General features: G+C 34.1%; 1 protein-coding gene and 1 pseudogene across 2 annotated transcripts in view; one reads left to right on the top strand and one right to left on the bottom strand.

Moving 5' to 3' along the window:
• CRPPA (CDP-L-ribitol pyrophosphorylase A) overlaps positions 1-27142 on the top strand; it is a 369555-nt gene that overhangs the window by 261141 nt on the left and 81272 nt on the right. The window lies entirely within an intron of this gene.
• Positions 12700-16663, bottom strand: LOC306668484 (dnaJ homolog subfamily A member 1-like; annotated as a pseudogene). The gene has a single exon. The product of its transcript is annotated as a dnaJ homolog subfamily A member 1-like (transcript).

The following is a 27142-nucleotide window of genomic DNA, read 5'->3' as shown; positions in this document are numbered from 1 at the left end:
AGCATTCTTCAGACTCACAATGGTGCATTCATGATGTAGGTGTGTCATGTTTGTCGTGTTTACCTTATTCTGTCTGACCTGAGTTTGGGTAGGGTTTTGCTTTTATGGGTTGGCGGGGGGGATTCCCAACTATGTTGTCAGGTGAACAGAGTATCTGTTGTGTTTCATTAAAACATGATTGTCAGCATTTGAGTAATGAATAGTTTGCCTAATTTGAATATGAAAATAATATACATCATTAGGTTATAAGAAGGCATATTACTATCAAAACAGCACAGTTTTAAGAGTGAATTAATTGGCTTCACTATGTTTGCTATGCAAGGAAAATGAAAATAAGAATCATTACTGCTTTTGTGTGACCAGAAATTTTGATGCTAAGGAACTTTCTCATCTAATCTATAAAGACAGGTTTTTGTTCTGGACAATGAATTTTCCAATTATGAAGTCTCAAACATGGGCTTTCTCTAGACTCTGAGTCTTAGACTGAATTCCTCTCCAATACATATATATTAATGCGTATAGTTTTTTTTTTTTTTTATAGTCATCCCAGTTTAAAAAACCCTACTGTAACTCTGATTGTGTATATCATTTTTGTCCCACACATGCCCAGCCTGGGGAAGCTTCCAAATAAAGGGTATTGGTTAAAATCAGCCATTCACAGTACTAATTCTAATGTCAAGAAGTGATGAAAATTTTTTGAGCACAGTGTACCAGGCACTTTTCATATGCATGGTCATTGAAACTTTAGTATAGTTTTATGAAGTGGGTATTGTTAACTTTACCCAGTCTCTATCATCAGTTCTTAGGAGTGAAAAAACACAAATGTACCTGAAGAAAATGACCAGTTCCCTTGGTATCAAGAATGGATGGGCAGATGTGGAACGGGACATGCAGGGCAGCCTGAAGCGATTCCTCGAGAAAGTCATATTAAAGGGAGGGCCATTCACAGCCTGACCCTGGGCATGTAGAGGTAGATATTTAAGTTAGTTGACTGTTCAGGTTATTGCTATACTTCCTCAGACCTTGTCAGAGGGTAGCTGAGAATCCCACAAAAGGAGCTCATTCTAAAGCAGGAAGGCCTCTTCTGCCCTTCTTTGAATGTCCATCTCAGTATAGCTGGATCTGGCCCTGGCTGTGCTGTCATCAAGACCCAGGGGGAGTCCTTCCTGGGCTACTGCAGTTACCTACAGTGGGACTGAGAAAAGAAAGGCAAGAAATGTAGGACGAGCCAGTTTAAAAATTAAACTCTATTAAAAAAATATATCTCTATGGAAATACATGGGAGGACTAGTTCTCAGAGACTTGCTGTTTCACTGCCAAATTTGGCTTGGTGGGATATATTCCAGAGGGTACCAGAGAGCCATAATACAGCTTCTCAGGTTCTGCCCACTTTAATTATCTGCTTATCTTAATTATCTTTGCTTCCAGACATCATTGTGTGGCTTACTTTGATTTGGGTTGGGCACCTAATTGTATATTATAAAGAACATAGTAAACAGTGTTTTTCATGCTTTAAAAAAATTACCACCTAGATTTTTTAATGGGGTTGGAAGAATAATGATGGTTTTGAAAATCTGTCCAAATGAACTGGGAAGATGCTTAAACTATGAAATTCTTCACTCCAACCTCTCATCCTACTGGTTTCAAGATGTCACCTTCCCAACATTACTAGAAAATGTTATGTTCTTTAGGTATTTTAAGACAAAAACATAAAACAAAGAAACAAAAACCCCAAATAGCCTCAGAAAACAGAACAGTTTTAAACATATTAGAATATGATTTCACATTAAAGTATGTTGAGTATTAAGGTAGGTCAGGCTAGTGACTGTTCAGTCTGGTTTGTCTTGGTCTTCAGTACCCTCTACCTTCACCCTTAGTGGAAAGTATACCATATGCATCATAATTAATTTGTTTTAGAAAAAACTTATGGAATCAGTACATCACAATAAAACTTATTATAAGTAGTAAATCCAAAGTTAGTTGTCTTTAGCGCTTGGATTCTCCTGGGTAGAGTAGTATTTTCCATAGATTTTTCTGATATAGATTTAGCACATGTTATATTCAAATCTTAATTGGTCCTCAGGACCCCATGTTAGAGCCATGGTCTACTGAGATGTGGTGGGACCTAGTGGAAGGAAATTAGATCACGGGAAGGTGCACCCTTGAAGAGCATAGTGGGACTCTGGCCCCTTCTTCTTTCTCTCTTTGCTTTCTGGCTATCATGGGATGGACACCTTTGTTCTACCACATATTCCCCACCACGATCTGCCTCACCACAGATCCGCCTCACCACAGATCCAAAAGCACCAGGGTTAAGTAAGCGTGGAGTGAAACCTCTGAAACCATGAGCCCAAATAAATCTTACTTCCTTGTTGTTTATTTCAGGTATTTTGTCACAGTCATGCAAAGCTGGGTAACAGTACATTTGTGTTGACAAATTGTAGCTCCATGACATGTTATTTTGTTAGAAACTTCACAATTTTAGGGAAAAGCTTAGAGTCAAAGGGGTATAAGTAGATGTTGGATAAGGGAGTTTGAGACTTGTAAGACAAGCAGTAGCAAAACTATTTGTGTGTATGAAATCTCCTTGCAGCCAGAATAGGAGGAGTTGGCTTTGATGAAGACTATTTATGCAGAATAGATTTGCAGAAGGAGCTAGAGATAATAATGTCATGTCTCATTCACTTGATGAAGGTCTCTTCTATCTCAGTCCTTCTAGGACAATGGCATTGTAGTATGTATCTGGAGAATAAAGAACTGGATTCAGACTCCCCACTACCCACAATATAGCCTATATTCAGTTTTCTCTAGGGTTAGCACAGGAATTCCTAATGGAATTTTAGGGCCTCTCTTCCCCTTTTAGTCTTCTATCTACTTGCTAATGATTTTTTTTTTTTTTTTATCATGGGTGGAAAAGATGTTTAAGTCTATATTGAGGTTTAAATGGCTTGATCCTGGTAAAAGTTTATCACTGTTATTAAATGAAATCATCCAATCAGATACAATGTATAAAATATCAGATTCAGTGCTATTAGTTGAAGTAGGGATTGGGGATGGAGAGAGTAGGAAAGCTCTGAATTCCTGAGGAGCGTTTTGGGAGAGAAACCTGCTTAAATGAAGAAATTAAAGCTGAGTGAATTGGCCCTGTTCACATCCCGGCATGTGAACACACAAAGGACTGTGTCTTAAGGCATTTATTTTTCTACTTCATGAAGGTGTATGTATGTATGTGATATGAAACCTCTTTTATAGTTATGGTATTTATACTTATTTCTTCCTAAGCTTATTGGAGCAGCAAATTAAAACATAGTGGAATTATCTTAAAGTTTATATAGTTTTTAATTTATGAGAGATTGAGAGAACATGACTATTTCACAAATTATAAACAAAACTGGTTTTTGAAGCAAACTTGGACGCTTTCTACTATCTATGTGGGATGTTGACTTCTCAAGTTTTAAATAAGTATTTTATGAAATAGTCACATAACTAGTCCCTAATTAATGTCAGGACATTATTGTTTTTTAAAATATATGGTCAAAAATTTTAAAAATTAGTTTTATTTTCATGTACTAGAAAAAACTAGAAATTAACATTAAACTATTAAAGTAGCATGATAAAAATATAAAAACCCTAGAAATGTAAGTGTGGAAAAATGTTCAAGATTTCTATACTTAAAAATGAAAACACTGCTGAAAGGAATTAATAAAAACTAAATAAAAAGTATCTTGTCAATCCATGAATATGATATGCAATTCTCTACCAAGTGAGCTATAATCCAATGCAGCCCAATTAAAATATCAAGGCACATTATTTTTGAAAGTGACAACTTAAGTCTCAAATTTATGTGAAAATACAGAGTGTACACTAATAATAAATTTTAAAGGAATAGTAAGTCAGTTGACAAACTGATTTCAAGATTTATCAGTCTGTGAGCTTTGTGGAATTGGTATAAGAAATAGTAGATTTTATTGTCAAGTATAAATAAAAAGAACAAATTTTAAAAGAAACAGAGGAAATAAACAAATAGAATCTACAATGGACATCCATTATATATCAATTGACTTTTGACAAAAAACATAAAAGTCCTTCAATAGAGAATGGAAAATATTTTAGTGAATTGTTATAGTACAGTTGGAAACATTTAATAGGAAACACTGAAATTCAACCTCCATCTTTAACACAAAGCAGAAATAAATTCAAGATGATAGAAACTTAAAAGTTAAAAAAATCTACAGAAACAGCAACAAGGTTGCCTATTGAAAACATACTAAGCAATAGAGATCATTTATAAAAGATTTCATACTGTATAATTTCTTTTACAAGAGGTTCTAGCATTGTAGAACCTTTAATCTGCTGTAGTAAAAATCATAAAATATCAAAAGGGATAATAGTAATATTGTATGTATTGGATGGTGGATATAGTCTGTGTATTTGTCAACTCATTAAGTTCTTTACACTTATAGTATGTGTTTTGTCATAAGTACATGAATCATGCTTTAATAAATAATAGCATTTTATTAAATAATAGCATTAAGGGAATGGAGGTGGGACACTGACTACCCCAGATGACATTCAGGCAAATTTTGGAGGAGCTGAGGGAAGGAACTTCTCAGATACCTAGTACATTAATGGAAGCAATCAGTGTAAAACCCCAAAGTCTTAAAATTAGGAACTGAACCCTGGTCTTAAATAATTCATTATTTCAAAAAATAAATATTGAATGCACATACTATCTGATTGCAAAGTGCTGGAAAATGGAGCTACAACATTCAAAGTAGACAGAGTGCCTCAGAAATCCCTAATTTCTTAGTCTCCTCACCATTGGAGTGGTTGCTAATCTGCAAGCCATAAAGCAATTTCCAAAGTCTTCAAATCTATTTGACTCTCAGAATTTTGTAGATAACAAATTATTTTCAAGTACATATGGATTTTATAATTGATGAAGAGAATTTAAGCACATTCCTAAAATTCAAGGTTAACATGTATTGTTCAATTGATACTCGTAAGATGACTGAGTGTTAGAGGCTCTGAGAGATTCTCAAGTTGAAGAGAATCCTCAGTAGTGAATGTGTTAGGAAAATCTCTGCAAAATTGCTGGATTGGAGCTAATTCTAAAAACCACACTTAAAAGACAAGGGAAATCTTTGAGAATTTAACTGGAGGAATAACATGATCAGGCCTATTTTTTGGTTCCCTTTTTGCTTTTCATTGCTAGTTATCTATTGGAAGCCAACTAGAATAAATCTATTGAGGAATGTTTGCTGTTCAATTACAGTTAATTCATTAATTTTCTAACACAGTGATCCAAACTTCCATATACTTAATACCTTTCTTTCTATTGCCCAAAATGGCTTAAATTCCCAATTTTTTCGGTAATTTATATATATGTATAATATATATTATATATATAAAATATATATAATATATTTATATATATATATAAAATATATATAATATATTTATATATATATATAAAATATATATAATATATTTATATATATATAAAATATATATAATATATTTATATATATATATAAAATATATATAATATATTTATATATATATATAAAATATATATATATAAATACATCTCTCTCTATATATATATACATCTCTATATCTATATATATCTATGTATATCTATATATCTATATATATACATATATAGATATATATATCTCACAAAAGAGTACCTCTAAATTTGAGGTATCTTCTATTAAAGACCAATAATTAAAAATAGCTTTCTGGTTTAGCTTTGTCTGGACAGCTTCTAATGAAACATGGAAACAACAGAAACAGACATTTGTAAAGGTATACCCGCTGCTAGCACATGGACATCTGGTTTGTGTGTCTGTAAGCTGTTTTGACATTTTTATGTTTAGATGAACTTTCATTGTAGCCTCATGTTTGAAAGTCTAGTCTTCTGTGTTTGCATTTTTAATTCAATCTTCATAGACTATGGTGAACCAATAAGTTATGATATGAGAGATTTTGAAAGATTTATCTGCCATAAGTAAAGGTCCCTCCACTGTAGTTTCATATTGAAGGGTTTTAGATTAAGATAAATTTTTTTAAGATAATTGAGAAGAGGGAAGATAGAAATCAAAATGTTCAGACTTGACAGGCTAAAGCTATTTTATCTTTATATAGGATTTCCCAAACCTGCTACTCATCTTGGGTACTTTGTCTGGGGATTCTGCACTCGACATTTTCTATATTCTATTCCTGCACAGTATTCTTTCCTATACAGAAAAGTCATTCCTCTATGGTTACTGCTAGTCTCCCTTTTCTTCTTGGTAACTAAACAAGCATTCTTGATGAATTGTCCTATGCCGTGTTGTGTTTTGATTTTCAGTGTTGCTGTTAGGCAGAATACCAATATGAAATCATAACAGTTGTGTTTAAATAAACCCGTGTGGTACTGCCAATATTATGAATATTCATTTTTTGGCCGAACTTACACTTTTGCCTTTGTTGCTGATTCATATTTTCCATGAATATGGATATGTGGTAGTTCTTGCTCAAACATCTAAATGCTCATTTGCTAATGCTTCCCACTTATCAGAAAGTAGATATGCAGCCACAGTTTTGTAGACAGTATTGTCTTTGGTAGAATTCAGCGTACCTTCTGGTTTTTTTTCTGGTGTATGTCTTATCTCTGTGAATGTTAAATGAGATCAGGCTACAGAAAAGTGCTTCTCTTGTACCTAAACTATTTTGACAAGTCTTCAGTGTCTACATTTGTGATTTTATTCATTAGGGAATATTTCACTTGCTAATGTACATGATCTCAACCTCGCTCTTGGTAAGATTGGCTCTAGTCTTGATGACCTATATCAGCCAGAGAGAAGACATTGAAAATGCTGAAATCTGTTTTGAAGTTTGTTTATTTGTATCTGTGCACCAGTGCCTTGGGAGATGCTGAGTGATGTAACATATTGAATGTTTACAGGGGGTCATTCATTCAACCTCTTGTTGTTTCCTTTCTATTTGGTTTTCTTTCTTTCTTCTTGTGGTTATTTATCTGAAAAGAAAATCTGAAAAGAAAATCTGAAATCATGATACCTTATATCATGAAACTTGTAAAGGAATTTGTACAGGAGCTGAAAGATCGGGTATATATTAGTCATTTATTATCTATAGAATACATTTGAATTGGAAAAATACAGAATGCCAATGTTAGTCTTCACATTATCTGTGTGAGGCTTTCTTTTCAAAGAAATGTGCATAAAAGTCAATGCCATTTAATTGATTATACTGTTTTTGCAATATTGGGTAGATGATGATGAATATTATTCACTGAGGGACTATTGTGTTCCTACACTGAACTTAGGTGTCTGACATCAAGCTCATAACAATCCCTTCAGGGGGATTATTATAGTTTTGTAGGTAAGGAAAAAAAAAAAAAGGCTCAGAGGATTTCTGTAATTTGGCCAAGGTCATGCTACTCACAGAGGCAGACGTAGAACAGAATCCTAAGTTAGTTGGAAGTCTAAGCCTTTAATAGCAACAATAATACTGTATGACGCATTGTTTGAAATATTTATATGTGTATGTTTTTATATTTTCTTTTTTCTTTTTTATGGACTGCTCTTTGATTCATTGTACACAAATGGGGTACATCATTTTGTTTCTATGGCTGTGCATGATGTAGATTCATACCTTTCGTGTAATCATACATGTACATAGGGTAATGATATTTGTCTCATTCCACCATCTTTCATACCCCCCTCTCATTTCCCTTTACATAATCTAAAGTTCCTCCATTCTTCTCTCACCAATAATTCATTTTCAATCAGTATGATTTGGAACCATATCACTATCTTTAATATGAACTAAGCACTTAAATACTAATCTGTTTAGCAGCATACCCTCACCTCATCAACTCTTTCCCTCACTCTATACATTTGTTCTAGTTTTCCTAACTATTGAAAAGTACAGTCTGGTGAGGTAGCACAGGCCTGTCATCCCAGCAATGTGGGAGGCTGTGGCAGGAGGATGGTAATTTAAGAGACTGGCCTCAGAAATTTAGTGAGCTTTTAAGAAACTTAGTGAAATCCTCAAAATAAAAGGGCTGGGGATGTGGCTCAGTGTTAAAGTGACTTTGGGTTTAACCCCCAATACCAAAATAACAAAACAACAACAAAAACAACAGAACCAGAGTAGGTTACATAGGGGTTGAAATAATGACTTTGTTCTAGTTCATACAGGTCATCCTGGTTTTGGTTCAATTCTTCATTTATATAAACAACACATTGTAGCCCAAAGGCTCATCCAGGGTAGCACTTCCCAAAAATCTTCAAGGATGTCTTATTCATATCCAGTGTAATTAACTGCTGTGACCGTATAAATCTCCACTCTCCCTTACACTATTACCCTATTACTGCATATCTACCAAGTATGTCATTTCTCTTACATGAAAACTTAAGCATTTTTATGTTTTGTATATTTATATTTACCTCATAATATCTCTAATTGTGCTGAACGCATTATTTGCTGTTTGTTGGATTAATATTTTTAAAAATCAATAAGCAAAATTTAAAATTGAAAAGGATTCGGTAAAGTGTCTCATTTTCTGTTTTGTTTGTTAAACTATTTATACTATCATGGGTTATAAATTTTTTTTGGTCTGAATGGAAAGGTTTAAATGTACTTATTGGGCAATAATCCAGAAATAGTATCATTAAGTTCAGGTTTTAGAAAATTCTCTAGAGATTAGCAGAGAGATAGAGTAAATGTTCTCACTATACCATGGTTAATTAAATACAGGAGACCAGAATAGAACAGAAACCATATGGCCCATAATTTATTATGGACCCAGGTACTTTTGTCAGGTAGGTAGCATGAGGTGGACACTTGAGGAAAGAAAACCTTATCTTTACCATTTTAGTCTGAAAATATCTGCATAATGCTTGAAACTAAGATTGAAGTTATTTGATTGTTTCTAACACTGCTAACATGATGGAAACAAAAAGGGAAAGGTTCTCTTTTCATTGACTAATTACAAGGATCTCTTTGAATGATTAAAACCTTTCCTGAAAAGAAGGAATTCTGAAAATCAGAGGAATTTTTCATTGAAATACTTTATCTTTTAATGCATTTAGTGTTTGTTTTTATAAATTTATATACTAAAATTAGAATATTAAAAATCCTTTTGAGATCTTGTTTCATAGATACTAACTTTCCATATAGGTTAATCGATGTTATTGAAGACATTGCAACAGTTGATGGTAGGACTGAGTCCTCTTATTTCACATCTCTGAGTCCTGTAGATTCTACTCTATTGAGTACTCCAGGAGCACATTTTATTGTTGTCTTATTGTTAAAAAAAACAGGAACCAAAATATTTAATAAACATGAATTGTGTAATGCCATATCGTAAGGCCAAGACTTCTTTGATGATGTAGTACATTTGGTTGAGTAGGCTATTATTTTTAACATTTTTGTTGAAAAAAATAAATGTATTGACCAGTAAATTCCTTTCAATTTCTTTCCCCTTCTCTTGATTTAGTGCACTAGAACAATTTTTTTTTTTTTTATATAGATTGGTGGATTATGAACAGTGGGAATTTATTTCTTGTTATTCTGGAGGCTGGAAGTTCCAAATCAGGATGCTAGCATGATTGGATTCTATTGCGAGCTGTGTTTCAGATTGATGACCAAGACTGACTTTTTGTATTCTCACATCAGAGAAAAGTTCTCTGGCTTTGCTTTACAATAGTACTAATCACATTCACAAGGACTCCACTTTCATGACACGACTGCATACTGAAGTCTCCACCTCCAATTATTATGGCATTAAATAAACTCTTAAGACATTGAGATCAGGGCTCTAGCATAAGAATTTAGGTAAGGAAAGCACAAATGTTCAGTCCATAAAATCTCCCAAAGAAATGACATCTAACATTTTGATATCGTCCTTGATATGCTTATTTTTGTTATCAAAACTTACAAAAATGATTTCTTATCAAATCTTACAAAAATGTAAGAATATCTTAATGAATTTATTGCCAAATTAAAGTACTGCATATTGTATATAAACCTACTTACAATATTTTTCTGGAAAAATGGACAATGTGTGCTAATATGTTGAAAACAAATATGTGGGAAAATTTAAAGATTATTTCTTGTTTTTCTTGCCTTCATTGCTTTAATAATCAACTGATACCAATCAAATGATGTAATCATGTAGGATATTAAATGATGTAATAATGTGGGTTCATACATTGGTAATTACAAATATGTTACATTGTAATATAGTTTATATAGGTTTTTACTTCATAGATTGGGAACTTTTATATTTTTCTTTTATAAGACTTATAATGTTAAAATAAATTATACATACTAGATACTTTAGGCAACATTATTATTAATGGATATTGAAATTATAAGGACCCACCTTAGAGGATAACATAATATCTTACTTGAACACCTATCTATGAGTACTTAAGTGGGATGACAGCATTTGATTTAAGCAGAGGAAATTTATGAAAAGAAATTGTACTTGGGAAAGGAAAAGTAAGTAGAAATCCATTATCTTGCATATACAGGACTCTGTGCAGATGCTTTCAAACACTTTTTTTTTTACTTGAAACTCAGTATCCTATGTTATGAGATTGTATTAGTGTCTTTATTTAACTGATGAGGAAACAGAACAATTTGCCTAAACAGTAAGAACTAGAATTTAAAATGAAGTCTATTTGTTTTAAAGTCCAATGTGGTTTTGAAGCTTCCCATGGGTCTCGTACTGTTAAAGGGAGAGTATGTAGTCTTAAGAGGTTATAGTAAAGAATCACCATGATTGCTAATCATCACCCAGTTTAATACTTCTTAGGGATACTTAGAAAATTCTAATGGAAAGACTGTACTGGAGGCATATCATTTTACCTAGTAGGAACCCCTATTATTTAAGGACCTTTTCTACAAAATAGCTTTCTATTTGTACATTAAATCTAAAATTACTTGGACAATGAACATGTATTTGTTGTGGTCATGGTAGTTTTTTCCCTATACCAATTCTATCCTAAATTTTGTGTCTGATATAATCATGATAATGTTATTTCCCATACTGGTTATTAGTTTAGGAATTGAAATTAATCCTAGTCAACAGAACATAGAGATAATTCTGCCGGAGGCTTATGGTAAAGTTTTCTTGATCTTAGGAAAACATGACAGAGAATGAAGGTTGGTCTTCTTTTTCTGTATATTGCATATATTATTGTGTCGTTTTCCTGTATACAGTTGTGATTTCTAAAACCATTATAACTATCTTGCTGCCAGGCTGTCCTGGGAGCCAACTTTAAAGATGGCAAAGCAGACAGAAAACACTGGATGGTGACGGTCAAATTACAATCCTAGAAGGTATTCTAACTTCTATTACATGAGCCAACACAGTTCTTGTATCATATTATTTGAATAAAGAATATTTATTTTCTCCAGCCAAGTACATTTTATGTATGATTGCACTTGATTTATGGAATGGATAGAGCCAGTAGAGGGTTTTAAAATGTATTTGCATGAATGGGGGAGCCATGGAATAGAGCAGTGAAGCCCCCTCTTCTAGGCTGGGATGTAGAGGACCCTTGTTATGGCTCTCAAAAAACCAGAAACTATTGCTTATTGTGCCTTTGGAAATTGATTTTGCACCTGTAGAAACAGCAACACTAGAGAAAATTAGGAGAAAATACTGAATTTTGTTGGCTATGTTTGCAGTGTAGAATAAAGAAACAAATATAGGCTAAAGTTGGTTCATTTGAAAATTGACAGAGATAATATTTCTACTGAGAGGTGTCCTTATTGCCTGGGGCCTGAATCTAAATTGAAGGAGAGTCTGATAATTTGATCCTTTCTAGGTTGGGACAATTGATTTTGTACCTTAAAGTTAGTGCTAGTAGTGGCTTTGAGGTTGAATATTTAGCTAGAGAAGAGTTGGGGAAAAGATTAATCTCATCTTTCTGACTTCTGGTAGGCACCTTCCTTTAAGCATTCTCTATATTATCAAAGGGGCAGAGACGAAATTGTGCTAAATTCAATTTGAGGTTTTTTTTTAATTGCATCATAGCAGAGGCCATTAAATTGAGGCTGGTAGAATAGACAAGCATAGAGCTCATTCCAATGGGTAGAGTGTTCAGACACCTAAATTGAGTCTAAAACTCATTGATAGTAGTTACAAGTCCATAAATTTGATTGTGTTCAGATATACTGGATGATTCTGAGTCTTAATGAGAAATCTATATTCAAAGAAATAATAAACCTGGGAATAACCTGTGACTGTTAAATTCATAGGGCAAGTTCCCAGGTTTCCATGACTCTAAGCAAATGAGCTGATATGGCTTGCTGAGAAGGCATTCCCAACAACTCTCATTATGGTTTGGATCTTAAATGACCCCCAACTGCTCACACATTGAAAACTTAGTCCCCAGCTGCTGACTGATAGTGGAACCATTAAGAGGTGGGACCTCATAGAAGGAAGTGTGGTCATTGGGGGTTTGCCCTCAGAGGGGCTACTGGGTCCTCATTCTCCCTGTGTCTCTCTTTGCTTCCTGGCTGCTAAGAGGCGAGGGATTTCCTCTGCCAAGTGCTATGATGTGCTGCCTCACCACAGGCCCATACGCAACGGGGGCAAGTGATTGTGAACCTCTGAAACTGTAAGCCAAAATAAATTAACTTGTCTCCTTTTAAGATGTTTTTCTAGGTATTTGGTCATAGTGACAAAAGGCTGGTTTAATGGAAAGCTGGTTACTGAATGTTCCATATAGGAACATGGATGAAAGCAAGCTTCTGAAAGCAGGACCATGAGCTATCTGGGAATATATTCTCTTGCCAGACCTGGATACCTTCACTTTTCCTATTTAGGAACAAAAGCCACGAGGGTGCTTGGACCAGTGATAACTTTGGATTACTTCTCATTTACCTGATATTCTTGCATTTTATCATTGTTATTTTGTGGAAAAACTCCACTGATAATGGGTATATGAATGTGAGGGAGCAGACCTTAGCATTTAGAAAGAGTTCATGAGGCAGTTTGAACCTACTGGAAATAATGGCTGGAGGTGATGGAGATACAAGTGGCCAACAGTTGTATAAAAAATAAAGCCCATCATTACAAATCATCAGGGAAATATAAATGAAAACCACAGTGCAATAACATCTCACTCTAATATGAATGCCTGTTGTCAAAAAGACATTAGAAAAGTGCTGGCTAGGTGGGAATGTAAATTAGTACAACTACTATGAAAAATAGCATGGAGTTTCCTCAAAAAATTATAAGTAGAACTACCATATGATCCAGCAATCCCATCACAGGGTATATATGTAAGGGAAATGAAATCATATCAAATGACAAAGATTTCTGCCCTTCCATGTTTATTGCATCCCTGTTCACAATAGCCTAGATATGGAATCACCTAAGTGTCAATCAACAGATGAATGAATTATGTAAATATGTAAGTACACAATGGAATACAATTCAGCCATGAAAAGAACAAGATCCTTATTTGTGACAACTTGGATGAACCTGGAAAACACTATGTGTAGTGAAATAAACCTGACACAGAAAGAAAATGATCTCCCTCATATGGGTAATCTGAAAGAATTGATTTCATGGGAATAGTAAAATAATAGTTGCCAGAGCCTGAGTGTGGTGAGAAGAAGGGGTGGATGCAGAAAGATTGTTTAGTGGATAAAAATTGCACTTATAGAGATGGAAGATTTTCTGTGTTATACTTATACAGTATATAACTATACTTAATAATGTGTTTCAAAATAGAGATGATTTTACATGTTTTATCAAAGAAGTGTTTGCAGCGATGATGGGTATAGTAGTTATCCTGATTTCATCTGTATACAATGTATACATGTATTGAAACAGCACATTGTACTCCTTACATTTGTGCAATTATTGTGTCTATTAAAAATAAAACATAGAAAATAAAAGGAATTTAATGAAGATAACCTGGATCATTAATGAGAATCTGGTACTGTGCCTATAAAGTGCTTGGAGTACAAGATAAGTCTTATTATAGTTAAGCCTGTGTGATCTATGACTTTTTGTTACTTAAAACACAAAGATTTTTTATGGTAAAGTCTTTCCTTGGACATTTACATAAGGTGGCTTAAGTAAGTCTAAAAACTGTTTTGTTACTTCACCAACTTAGAATTGTTGGCACAATCCAGAAGTATACACTCAACAAGGATAAAGATGGATCATCAGGCTCTTGTTTTTCTTATTCTTTTTTTAACTTGAAGGAGGGGACAGTACACTGAAAGTAGAGGGACATAAATCCAGAAGAAATAGAATGACCATAGCCTTCAGCAAGGATCAGAATAAATCAAGAAGACAAATTTGGCCCAACTCTAAAAATTTCAGTGAGATCTAATAGATTGATAAAAACATTGATTGGATGAGTAGGTCCCTGATGTGGAGATCAGGGAGCCAGGGCTGATGCTTCCCTAATAACTAACTAGGTTATAATAAAAATAGTTTCTTGGCCACAGTTGCCTCCTGTTAAAATGAGAGGACTGGTGTGGACACTCTCTTAAGTCCTGTCCTGCTCCAAGGTTCCTAATTTATTTGAGCAAGTTAGCACTAGAGTTTTGCTTTGGATAATTTATGAAATACTTCATTTATTTAATACTTTTACTTTGTTCCGAATGGGCTGAATTATTAGCATGTTAGAGAAATGTTGTTTACTAACTGTTGTGACAATCTATATCATGATTTTTTTGAGCTTTTATATTCACATTTATTCATTTAATTTTTATAATACTACTATAATTGAATATTAAAACAAAAACAATAGCAAGTAGTGAGCATATTATGATTTAGTCCTTCACTCATTCACTACTGCATATAAAATATCTGTAGTGAGTGTTATTCACTGGCCCCATTAAGAGGTCTGACACTGAACACCAGTTCTGGGATGATGTTCATCATCCTCATATGCTTCTCCGTTATAATGGCGCCATCTTTCCTGATTTGGATCAAAGTCCACCAGTTCTACCTGATCCATTTCATCAGTCTCTTCTACTTCCTTCCTCTCAGGTAGGAGTTTTTCCAGCAAAGAGAGTTTGTCAGGAGAGAGAAAGCCATTTTCAGGAAAGTTTACCTTAAACTCAATGATCAGGTGACCCTTTTCCTATGATCTATGATAAATTGGCATACCTTAGTTTAGCACACACTGTATCTCCATGCTAGACAATCTGACCAGGATGAGAGGTGATGATTATGGTTCGATTATTAAAGAGTGGATATTGGCTTCTGGAAGCCACATGATGCTTCTACCGGCTGTTTGTCCATACACATGAAAAGGTCTTCTCATGGAAAGGTCTTCCCCTTGTCAAGTGAGACAGCATGGTCCTTCTGATCTAACACAATGATAGTATCTCCTGGTTCCAATCCTGGCTCTTGGTCTCTTTCACCATGGAATGTTATCTTCTGTCCATCTTTCATGCCTCTGTCAATATGAACTTCTGCAATCTTCTTCTCTCCAACTATCTTCCTTCCATTGCAGTTTTTCATCTGTCTTTAGGACTGATCCATTTCCCATGACCCTGGCACTCCATGCACAAGAACTGAATTTGCTGAACCATTCCAGGTCCTATCTGATGAATTCTTATTTGCATTCCAGTACCTCGACAGTTGGACAGCACTCTACTGCTCCTTACCACCTCGGCCTTCACATTTGTCACAAATCACATTCTTTTGCAGAGCCAGTTTTCTTGTTGCACCATTATATAAATCTTCTAACATTGCTGAGAGCTGATGCACAACGCTTTTACCTCTCTTTTCTCTCTGCATTCTTCCTCCTCCTCCAAAAATCATATCAAAGATGTCCATGGGGGAGCCAAAACTACCACCTGCTCCACCCTCCTTAATTGCTTGTTCTCCTTTGTCATATAATTCCCTTTCCTTGGCATCAGAGAGAACTTCACAAGCTTGAGAAATTTGTTTAAACTTTTATCCTTCATTTGGATTATTATCAGGCTGGTACTTCAATGCTAGTTTCCTATAAGCCTTTTTCAATTCTTCTGGCTGGCATTGGGTTTGACCCCCCAAAACATCAGAGTAAGTGGTTTCTTTCACCATTTTCTACAGCTGGTGAGCGGCTGGGGCCCACGTTGGGGAGTGGGAAGGAGTGTGTAACTGTGTGCAGCTTTGGCAGCTGCCGCTCCTCTGCCTCTCACTGAGTGTTCTGGAAAGTTTCCCCATGTATTGATTTTAAAATAATTTTCTGTTTAAACAAATTTACCATGGTGTGTTGAGCAAAAGTCCTAACCTTTCCTCAAATTTCTAAACAACCATTTTGTATTTCATAAACGTTACTAATAAAAAGCATTTTAAGCATATAATAGTTGATAAAATTTCTCTAGAGCAAAATATTTTTCCTGTTAACCCTATTAATTTTGTCTAACACCACTTACTTGACCAATTATAGAAGAATCTTAAACAATATATACAACCAGATGGAAACAGAGATTCTTTGAAACATGCCTGGCATGGATTACATATGTTTTCATGTAAATGGTTTTTGGTAAATGGTTACCAGCCTCTATAGCAATTGAATATTAGGTTTACAGATTGAGAAATAAATATTGATGATAATCAAAGTTAAACTAGTTCTGCTGCTCATTAGATTTTAATTACATTGTTTGCATGTATGTATATGAATTACATATGGAACAGTTATAAAAATCTGTGTTATTTACTGTTATCAGAAAGGTTTGATTTAAGAAACATTTACATTTGTTAAAGAATATAGTCAATGCTTTGTTTACTAATATTTAGTTTATATAATATTTCTAAATGTTTCTGTGCCTTAGAATAAAAGTGTTTAAAACTTTGTTACATATGTAGAGGGAAATAATTATACACAAATTGTGGAAAATCAGATATTATAACCTTGTATTAATTTAATAATTTGTGCTTTTTAATTAAGAAAGTACCTTCCTTATTTTAAAGAGAATGTGATTTTGAAAATATGTACTGATGGGATAATTTAAATTATAGCAGTGAAAATCATCAATTTCATGCCATTATGTTTCTGTTTTGTTTTGGTGTATTTGATACCACATATGTATTTTGTTTATGTCTTGAAATGGGTGATTTGGTAAATGGGTCATAGAGTAATAAATTCTAGAATCTAATAACCCTTTTAACTTTGCATTAAAAAGTGTATTCTTCCGCTTGTAAATTTTGACTGTACTAATGAATAAATGATAAAACACTAATGTTTAATACAATATTTTAATTATATCTGTTATAGATATTGACATAGTTTCAACATTTCCAATATTTTTACATCTGTTAGTAAATGCTTAATTATTTTATGGTTTTGTATTTTTGTTTAATAATGACCATGCTTATCTATGTGAAGTGATAGTTCATTGTGACTGTGATTTGCATTTCCCTAAAGGTTAGTTGATGTTGACTATCATTTTATGAACTTGCCATTTGTATGTCTTCTTTGGAAAATTATCCAAGATCTTTGCTTGTTTTTATATCAGGGTGTTCTAATTTATATTTCCATTCTGTAAACATCTGTCATTCCATTCATTTCAAGAGTTTTCATTCTTAGACATGATTAGTGTATCTGCTTAAAAGTCTATAATAATTCCATCATCTGGGTCAATTCAGGGTTCTGCCTGTTGATTATCTTTTCTCCAGAGAATTTTTTGGAATTTTTCTGATGCTTTGTGTGCTGGATACTTTTTATATTTATCCTATACATTTTGAATATTATGAATTTTGAATCCTGCTAAAATCCCATCAATAATTTGTTAATTTGTTTTATTTTAACGTGTGATCTACCCAGTTATGTTCAGGTTACAAATCTTAACCTCTTGAGGACCTTGGCTTTGGTGGCATTTTAATTTTTTAAGTTTGGGAGGTGGACAATAGTCTACATGATAGTTATTTTGAAATCATTTGCAGTATTGATCTTGGTGAATTTCACACATGTGTGTATCACAATTGACCAGGAGTGTGCACCACTTCATACAGATTTAAGGGGTGCCTTTGTTCTACAGTATTATTTGTAATTTTTCTTGGATGTTTTGGCTCCCTGAGACTTGCATAAATTTGTGGCACCAAAAGGTTAAAGATGGGATTGTTGTTATTGAGTATTAAATAAAGAAAAGTCCTAAGAAACTTGTATGTACTATAAAATAAATTATTCATGATATTAAGTTTATATAAATAACATTGTGATATTAAATAAAGTCTATATATGTAAAGTCCATGTGACAATTTTATTTCCTGTTAGCAGAAAAATATCCTTCCGTTTGCTCATGTTTAAAATAATGAAAAAAATGGAAATTAGTTAAAATGCCTAAATGAAAAGAAAATCAGGATCTGTACTGAATTTTAAAATTAAGACATGGTATTGCCTTGGTTAGTTTCTAGAGTCAAGAGGCTTTGGAACAAAGCCAGGTGCAGTGGTGCACACTTGTAATCCCAGCTACCGAGGCAGGAGGGTCCCAAATTCAAGGCCAACCTCAGAAACTTAGACCCTGTCTCAACAAATAAAAGGGGCTGTGGATGTAGCTTAGCAGTAATAGAGTAGCCCTGGGTTCAATCTCCAAAAAAAAAAAGGTAGGGCATTTGATCCAAAAGAAGTGTGAGTCTTGCATTATTCATAGTATATAGGTAACTCAGTTTTCTCTACTATTTAAACTGGCAGTGTATACTAGTTAATATTCTTTTGATGATCATGTTTTTCTTCTCCAATAAGATAGGTAGAATTATTTTAATATAATGAAGCTTTGAAGCAAGATTAGGTTATTTATTGAAAAACTGAAATATAGATCCTAAATATCAAGACTATGAGTTTATAACTTTATTTTCTCACTGGAATTCTTTTTTTTTATTATAAACAAATGGGATACATGTTGTTTCTCTGTTTGTACATGGAGTCAAGGCATACCATTTGTATAATCATAAATTTACATACGGTAATGTTGTTTGATTCATTCTGTTATTTTTTTCCTTCCCCCCCACCCCACCCACCCCTCTTTTCCCTCTATACAGTCCTTCCTTCCTCCATTCTTGCCACCCTCCTTAACTCTAACCCTAAACCTAACCCTAACCCTAATGCTAACCCCTCCCACCCATTATATGTCATCATCCGCTTATCAGCGAGATCATTCATCCTCTGGTTTTCTGAGATTGGCTTATCTCACTTAGCATGATATTCTCCAGTTTCATTCATTTGCCTGCAAATGCCATAATTTTATCATTCTTTATGGCGGAGCAATATTCCATTGTATATATATATGCCACCGTTTCTTTATCCATTCATTAATTGAAGGACATCTAGGTTGGTTCCACAAACTGGCTATGGTGAATTGAGCAGCTATGAACATTGATGTGGCTGTATCTCTGTAGTATGCTGATTTTAAGTCCTTTGGGTATAGGCCAAGGAGTGGGATAGCTGGGTCAAATGGAGGGTCCATTCCAAGCTTTCTGAGGAATATCCATACTGCTTTCCAGAGTAGCTGCACTAATTTGCAACCCCACCAGCAATGTAGGAGTGTACATTTTTCCTCACATCCTCGCCAACACCTATTGTTGCTTGTGTTCTTGATACTCGCCATTCTAATTGGGGTGAGATGAAATCTTAGGGTAGTTTTGATTTCCATTTCTCTTATTACTAGAGATGTTGAACATTTTTTTCATATATCTCTTGATTGCTTGTAGATCTTCTTCTGTGAAGTGTCTGTTCATTTCCTTAGCCCATTTGTTGATTGGATTATTTGTATTCTTGGTGTAGAGTTTTTTGAGTTGTTTATATATTCTGGAAATTAGCGCTCTATCTGAAGTATGAGTGGCAAAGATTTTCTACCACTCTGTAGGCTCTCTCTTCGCATTGCTGATAGTTTCCTTTGCTGAGAGAAAGCTTTTTAGTTTGAATCTATCCCAGTTGTTGATTCTAGCTTCTATATCTTGTGCTATGGGAGTCCTGTTAAGGAAGTCTGATCCTAAGCTGCCATGTTGAAGATTTGGACCTACTTTTTCTTCTATAAGATGCAGGGTCTCTGGTCTGATTCTGAGGTCCTTGATCCATTTTGAGTTGAGTTTTGTGCAGGGTGAGAGATAGGGGTTTAATTTCATTCTGTTGCATATGGTTTTCCAGTTTTCCCAGCACCATTTGTTGAAGAGGCTGTCTTTTCTCCATTGCATATTTTTGGCACCTTTGTCCAGTATGAGAAAATTGTATTTATTTGGGTTTGTGTCCATGTCCTCTATTCTGTACCATTGATCTACCTGTCTATTTTGGTACCAATATCATGACATTTTTGTTACTATTGCTTTGTAGTAGAGTTGAAGATCTGGTATTGTGATACCCCCCGCTTTGCTCTTTTTGCTAAGGATTGCTTTAGCTATTCTGGGTTTCTTATTCTTCCAGATGAATTTTGTGATTGCTTGCTCTATTTCTGTGAGGCCCATCATTGGGATTTTAATTGGAATTGCATTGAATCTGTATAGCACTTTTGGTAGTATGGCCATTTTGACAATATTAATTCTGCCTATCCAAGAACATGGGAGATCTTTCCATCTTCTAAGGTTTTCTTTAATTTCTTTCTTTAGTGTTCTGTAGTTCTCATTGTAGAGGTCTTTCACCTCTTTTGTGAGATTGATTCCCAAGTATTTTATTTTTTTCGATGCTATTGTGAATGGGGTAGTTTTCCTAACTTCTCTTTCTGAAGATTCATCACTTATGTATAAAGATGCATTGGATTTATGAGCATTGATCTTGTAACCTGCTACTTTACTGAATTCACTTATGAGTTCTAAAAGTTTTCTGGTGGAATTTCCAGGTTCCTGTAAATATTTAATCATGTCATCAGTGAACAGGGATAGTTTGAGTTCTTTTCCTATTCGAATCCCTTTAATTTCTTTGGTTTGTCTAATTGCTCTGGCTAGAGTTTCAAGGACGATGTTGAATAGAAGTGGTGAAAGAGGGCATCCCTGCCTTGTTCCAGTTTTTAGGGGGAATGCTTTCAGTTTTTCACCATTTAGAATGATATTGCCATGGGCTTAGCGTAGATGGCCTTTACAATGTTAAGGAATGTTCCCACTATCCCAATTTTTTCTAGTGTTTTGAGCATAAAGGGATGCTGTATTTTATCGAACGCTTTTTCTGCATCTGTCGTAGAATTCTTTATAAAATAAAATAATTGATGATTTATGGTTCTATCATTCCCATAATAAGTGGGAAAAGTATTAATGTTTGTATCTGGTATTCTTTTTATTGTCACTGGAGGAGTTAGTATAATGAATGCTCTTTTCTTTGGGATATCCTTTCTTTTAAAAACATGTATATGAAATTATTATAATTAAAAGTAGGTTCACTTTAATTGAAAGAACAAGTCTGTTGAGATATAGTGACTTTGAATCCACTATTAATATTTTGTTTATTTTTAATTAATGTACTTAAGAGAATATTGTGATTTTGTTTGTTTTAAACTATTCAGTTTAAGACTTGTAAACAGGCAGCTTTCACATTTTTCTAATTCTTAAATTTTCCTTTATGTATAATACAAATTCATTAACTTTAATGTTAATCCTTTGCCTTTTAGAACAATTTTCACTGGCTTCCATGGACAGCCTAAAAATGCAATACATTTCCACCAAGCCATATGACCATATGATTGTGAAGAATTTCCAGATGTTACTCAAAAAACAGCAACGAAAGTTGCTTCTTATTCTCTCATTTGGAGACCTGAGGTGTATCTTCTGTTTTTTTTTTTAAATGTGTGGAAGCATTCATACTTTGTTTTACCACCCTCCATTTAAGTGTTGGATAGGAATTATACATCAATTTGATGTTAGCTAAACTTTTTACTAAATAATGAACAAGGGTTACTTTGAAGCCCTGTTGGGAATATATTAACTGAAAGATATTTCTTCTCAATAATTTAAAATACATTGATGTTTATTTAAATAATGCCATATAAAAACTCATGTTCTACATTTAAAAAAAATGAAATTATAAAATTTAGGAATTTGTAGTTAATTTGGTATTTCCTGTTAAAAATAGAACTAAACACTTTTATTTTCTTCTAATTCTATAACGTTTTAAACCTCAGTTTAAAGCATGGCTAAAAATACTATTTAACCTTCCCATCCAATAACATGGAATATCTTTTAACTTGTCCAATCTTTTTGGGCTTTTTAAAATTTTTCCAACTTTTTTTTTTTCAGTAGAGATCCACGAATACTTTGTTAAATTTTGTTCTCCATATTTAGTAGATTTTCTTGCTGTTGTGAATGGTTTCTCATTTTATTATATTCTATGTATATTTATTGCAAAAGTAGAGGAATACCATCGATTCTTAAAATTGAACTTTTAATTGGGTATCTTGCTACACTTTTTGATTAGTTTTAAGGTTTTATTGACTGTAGTAGTTTTTCTAAATAGACCATGTAGTAGTCTGGGAGTAGAGCAGTCTGATTCCTGTCTTAAAGCACTTACATAGCTTTTTTATTTTTTCCTTTTCTCTTTAATAATATAACAAAGACTTAGTCAACTATATTAGAAGTAATGGTGAGAATAGAAATACCTTATTTTGTTTCTTTAAGGCTTCAGACATTTTTCACTAAGTAGTGATTATTTTGGTTTGGGTTTCAAATATTTAACAATAAAATACTTTTTTCCCCTGAATATCAGTGTTCCACAGAAGAGGCGGTACCATATGATACTAGACCAATGGTTTTATTCTTCGATTGCATTAAGATCACTTGGAGGAATGTAGAGATACCTGTATTTGGGTTCTTGCTTTAGAGCTTTCCATTGAATTGGTCTGGCGTAAGATTCAGACTTTAGAAGAATCTTCCTAGAAGATTCTTACATGCAGTACATTGAGATTCTTTGAGATATAGAAGTAGGCCATTAAAAGTAATCAACTTCTACAGAATGTGTGTCTTAAGTAGTTTGAAATGTTAAATACTCTGTATTTAAGATTACATTGACAGAACAATAGAGGACTGTGGGTTTGTGCAGTTAAAAACAAAAAATGTCGATGGTTTCTTTATGTATATCATAGATTTTAATATATAAGAACACATTTTAAATTTCTTAGGGAGCAAACTATCCCTGTTTTATTTTGGGTATATTGATGGCTTCCAGATACTTAAATTAATATTTTTCAGGTAATATTTTTCAGGTACTCACACCAGGTATCCTAATGCCCTGTTTACATGTTCCTAAAATGAATCAAGAATGAGATTAACATGTCCATCATCTGCATACATGGTCAAGAACCATTGATTAGAGGGTCACATAGGATAAAGAGTAATTCCACAGTACAAAATATATATAATCTCATGTAAATCATAAAAGGAAAAGCTAATGTGTGGTCTTCATTTGTATACCTTTGTTATCATAATCTGTTCATAGGTACTCAAATATTAGCAGCCCCCTGTTTTTAAAGCCTGACCAATATAACATATAATCCAAATGTCATATTCTCAAAGCTCATATTCTCCACTGACAGGACTGTCATTACAGCAAAAAATTTCTTTCAAGATTGCCTATATCATATGACAAACCTATCCTCTCTACACTTTGCCCATTTTTGTCTCTATCTAATCCTCATGCCTGAGGCTACACTGCCTCTGACTGTTCCACTCTCTGAGGATGGAGCCAAGATCTGCAGCTGCCTGATAACCACACTTTCCCCTCTAGTGTGGGCCCAACTCCAGAATAGTGAGCACCAAGCTCCTTAGTTTCTTTCCTACCCATTCTTCCTTATAGGATTACAAAGGGTAAATTTCCTAGTATCTTTACTGCCTTTTACATGGTGTGTAGGGAAATGGGAAAGAATCCCTTCTGATTACCGAGTTAAGAGTGTGTAGGGGGCAGAAGAGCAGTCAGTCACTGCCAGTTTGGGGAAGGAAATGAAGAAAACGTCCTGAGAGAAGAAGAAAAGTATAGTACCATTCATGACACTGTTACTTTGAGTTTAAATAAATGACTTGAAAACATTTATGCTACAGTTACTAAAAGCTTTTATGGAAGAGGTAGGAGGGATGCCAGTGTGCAAGTGTACATGTTAAGAATCTTTACTACCCCATTCAGAACGACTGATAGCCCTTATTTCTAAGAAAAAATGCATCCTTCATTCTTGTGTTAGCTTTCCACTGCTATGACAAAATGCCTAAGATAATTATCTTAGAAGGAGAATTTATTTTGACTCAGTGTCAGAGGTTGATTGGTTCTGTTGCTTTTACTATAGTGAGGCAAAAGATCAAGGTGGGAATGTGTGGTAGGGCAGAGATGCTCACCTCATAGTGACTGAAGTGTAGAGGATAAAAAGGGGTAGGGTTCCACTTTCCCCTTCAAGGGAACACACCCAGATGACCTAACTTCCTCCCACTAGACCCACTTTCTCAAGATTTCACCATTCCCCAACAGCACCGCAGGCTGGCAACCAAGCTTATGGGCCTTTTGGGGACATTTATTAGCTAAATCATAGTAGTTATAAACAGCTTTTCTTGGAAAATTCTTTAGATCCAATTAGGCAGTTTGGGCAGAAGTTTTGAAGTTCAAAATCAATAAAATACACACAAATACCCAATAAGCAAAAATAATGTAAAACAGAAGCAAGTGGTATAAGAAAAATTGAAACATTTCTGTACATTAAATTTTGATATGAATTTTTTATTTAGTGGGCTGGGTAGTCAGTGCTTAGTCACATAAAAGGTTGGAGTAACATTTTAAATGGTTGCCAATGTTGAATAGGTGTTTCTTGGTACGCAGTAAGATATTTATAAATGTTTCAGTTAAAAAGTATGTAAAATAATTCTACATACATTGGGCCCTGAGGACTGGGGATATGGCTTAGTGGTAGAGCACTTGCCTTGCTTGCACAAGGCCCTGAGTTCAATACCCAGTATTGAAAAACAATGTGTGTGTGTGTGTGTTAGATTCCAGTATTTCCTGTCTGGCAGGCTGTTTAATTGTTTGCTGATGTATTATGTACAGTTTCAGATGTTTACTTTCTGTCCTTACAGAGGAAACACGAGCATATGGATGAATTGTGCTCTCAAGGACCAAAGACAAATCATCAATTTTGAAAATTAACAAACATAATTATAGCCTACTTTATGTACTGCTTACAATTTATACCTTAATAATTTAATAGCTCATTTTAACTTACTTATTCAATTTATTTTTGAAATGTATGGGCTAATTAGAAATTCTGTTGGTTAAACAAATTTTCAGCTTCCTAAAACCCAGTATATGTTAATGTCAAGTCTAAATTCCTTATTCATATTTTAACATTAACACTTATGGTATCATCCTTCTCCCTAGGAATAGTTCTTGATTTTCTGGAACTAACTGTGGTTTCCCATGACCTACGTGGACAAAATGACTACTACTGAATATAATTTCATTTTATCCAGGCATTTAGAAGTAGTATATGATTTTTACAGTTTCCTTGTTTAATCCTCAAGAGAAGCACTAATAATTTGGTGATAAAATATGGGACTCAAGTCTAGTTATTCCTGGCTACCGAGTCATGCTGAGTTAGTTGGACATTGCCATGTTGAATTCATTTTTCTTTCTTGAATTTTAAAGCCTATTTCATTTAAGTTCCTTACATTCTGTTATCTGAGTAAGAGTGTTACCTTTTAAATACTTAATATATTGTATGTACTATGTTTTAGATATAATGTGCTTCTCCAAAAGTCATGTATTGGAAACATGATCTCCAATGCAGGAATGTGCAGAGGTGCAATGATTAGATCATGAGAGCTTTAACCTAACCAGTTGATTAATCCATTTGATGGATTAATAATTGGAATGGATTGCTGGATGATAACTGTAGGCAGGTGGAAGGAGATCACAGGAGCATGCCCTTGGGGATTCTATTTTGATCCTGATTTCTCAAGCTCTCTTTCACTCTCTCTACTTCCCAGCAGCCATGAGCTGAGCAGTTGCCTCTGCTATGCCCATTTGCCATGATGACCTGCCTCACTTAGAACATAGGCTCCAAATAAACTTTTCCTTCTCTAAGTTGTTTTTGTCACAACAAAGCAATCATTTGCCAGTTTATGAGAAGTATTCCAATTGAGTAAAATTCACCTTCCTGGCATTCAGTTTAGATTATGATTAATAGTGTTTAATTATGGAATGGTTAAAAAGATGTAAAGTTAGAAAAGAGTATGAATGAAACTTGTTTCATCTTTTCATTCTTTTTATTTCATCAGAAAAGAATGAATTGAATTTTCAACCTCATTCAGTTTGCTATTTTAGTGAACTTTTTCACTGCTATGACCAAAAAGATCTGCAAGGACATTTAGAGGAGAAAAAAATGTATTGGGTCCCCACGGTTTCAGAGGTCTCAGTCCAGAGATACCCAGCTGTATTCTCTGGGGCTCCAGGTGAGGCAGAATATCATGGCAGACGTGTGAGGTAGAGAAAAATTGACTAAATTGACTCAGGACATCACATTAGGAAGCAGAGCGCAATAAGGACAAAATATATAACCCAGAAGCACACCCCCAGGGACCCACCTCCTCCTATATATCCTAATTGCCTACAGTTATTACCCAGTTAATCCCTATCAGGGACTTAACGCAAATCAGATTAAATCTCATAACCCAATCATCTCACCTTTTAACATTCTTGCATTGTCTCATCCATGAACTTTTGGGCGCCACCTAATATCTAAACCATAACACTGTACTTTTAAAATTTCCTTTTATTGATGTAGCACATATAGTTTTAAATACTTTCCTGTAGTAGGTGAATAATGTTTGTCTTTAATAAGTTAGGGAAGATATAAACTAGGTGTTGAAGTGGAAATAAGTTGTCATTTAAAAAATTTATTTATGTAAAACAGACATGAAGATGTGCATCGCTAGTGAAGGATGACAGAAAGTTATGCTCCTGGGAGTAAGAGTTCAGTTTTTTAAAATCTTATGTGCCTGAAACTTCCCCAGCAGAATTTCTCATATGGATGGACAGTGACTGCAACATTTTAACTACATGGAATTGTTATTTTATTTGAGAAGCCCCCACAGGGACCATTTCAAAGCTAGAACTGTCAGCCAGATCCAGGTGTAACTGCTTGAGTAGTTATCATCACCTTATTGGTTGAGAAACTTCACTTTCATTAACAGTTGTGTAAATAA

The sequence above is a fragment of the Sciurus vulgaris genome, assembly GCF_902686455.1.
Source record: "Sciurus vulgaris genome assembly, chromosome: 8".
Lineage (NCBI taxonomy): Eukaryota > Metazoa > Chordata > Mammalia > Rodentia > Sciuridae > Sciurus > Sciurus vulgaris.
Note: the sequence above shows the minus strand (reverse complement) of the source record. Positions and strands in the feature narration are given on the sequence as shown.